The sequence below is a fragment of the Bubalus bubalis genome, chromosome 16 (assembly GCF_019923935.1).
Source record: "Bubalus bubalis isolate 160015118507 breed Murrah chromosome 16, NDDB_SH_1, whole genome shotgun sequence".
NCBI lineage: Eukaryota > Metazoa > Chordata > Mammalia > Artiodactyla > Bovidae > Bubalus > Bubalus bubalis.
The window spans coordinates 59,354,474-59,356,288 of NC_059172.1; positions in this window are offsets into that span (position 1 = coordinate 59,354,474).

The following is a 1,815-nucleotide window of genomic DNA, read 5'->3' on the forward strand; positions in this document are numbered from 1 at the left end:
GTGTTTCAAGGGAGATGCTGGTGAAAGGGGCAAGGGAGGTCCATTTGGAATGAATTGGCTGGAAAGTAAATAGACCAGGGAGTAGGCAGCCTTGACTCTAATTCTGATCACCACTGCTGAGAACAGTTTGGCCCAACTCCTAATTACCATCTTTCACTCGTCTGCCTCTGCAATGGGGTAATTATTGAGACGTGTTAACAAGGTATGTTGAAACCATTAGATAGAAGACAGACAGTATTGTTTATAAAAACTCACAGACCTTGACAGAGCTTGAAGAGAAAACACTTTGAACTTCCAGCCATCCGTTGTTCTAACGACAGGACAATGGAAAATATCATCTATTCATTTTCATCCTTGCACTCCCAAATCCAGCTAACCCCTGACCAGAATTGGATTAGAATTCTTTATTTTAGTTTTCAATGGATCACAGACCAGGGCTGGATTAGAACTAGAATCTTTTTCTTATTATTTTGCAATTTCTTGAGAGACATAAGGAATCAAAAGTAGAAAAGAAGTAGATAGACCCCTTAGAAGCTTGGGATCATGACCAAGAATAGGGGACAGGAGTGCAGAGTTAGCCTTGGGGTTGAAGGAGAGAGACCCTACGGGCTCCTGGTTTGGTGAGAAACAGAAAGAACAGACCTATGGCAAGATGAATATGTATTGCATTTATCATATATGGATGTCAATTTATATATTTCCTTAAAAGTTCAATGATATTATGAGGAAGATCTTTGGATGGGAGTGAAGCTTAATTACAGGCAATATCCTAGATCAGAACAATGTGGCTGGTGGGTGTTTTGGAGGAAGTTGAGAGAAATGAAAAGGACAGATTGGCGGCAAAATCTTAAATTGTAAGGCAAGAGTTCAAATAGGCAGAATCTCCTGGTGTTACTTACAGACCAAATCAGAACAAGCAACTGCAAAAGCTAGAAAATCTCCTTCCATGATCATTTGGAAATGTGACACCCTTTCCTGAGTGGCTTGGGTTTGCTCCTACCTAGACACTTGGTACTTGACCAGACAATCTTGTGAGGTCACTTTCAGGTGTAGAAGCAATGAAGGTAAGCCTTGGTTCACCCCATGGATCAGCGCTTCACCTTTTCCCTTCCATTTATTATCTGGCCTTTTTATTTCACTCCATAAATATGTAAAAAAAAAAAAACTCAAATGTGAACACAAAACTTGGAAAAGGATGTCAAATATACGAGCATCAGTCAGAAGACATGATGTCTTTACTGAAGGATTTGACCCCAGTAATCTAATTTGCTTTAAATGTGAAATGATCCTTCATTCTCTTATTATAAGGCGCCATGTCGTTGGCTTTTAAAGATTACAATTTCTTTTCCTCCAATTGTAATAAATCCAATTGGTGCACCCTCTTGACTTGGAAGTCTGCACAACAGCGTGCAAAGGGCCGCATATCCCTGAGGTGGCTCTCAGGAGGGTGTGCTTGTCTCTTTTGCTGGAGAAAGATGATGCCAGACTATAAAGTGAAACTCTCTCCCTTCCCCTTTCTCTCCCCACCCCACAAACCTCAATATAATCTGTGAAAAGAATACTATGTCTAAATTATAGCTGATTCCTCATTATCCAGCAGTAAAAAGGTTAGGAGAGCCAGAAAGCCAGACTGACTGTAGCTTCACATTTTATCTTTCCGCCTGGGAACAGTTCAGTTTCTCAAATCCATTTGAAAACACTTCAGCTCATTCTATCCAATCTAGGGATTTTAACCTTTTTCTTCCTTTCTTTTCCTTAAAAAAAAATTTTTTTTTAAACTGGCAGTTTAGAATTATAACTGACCAGCCTATAGCC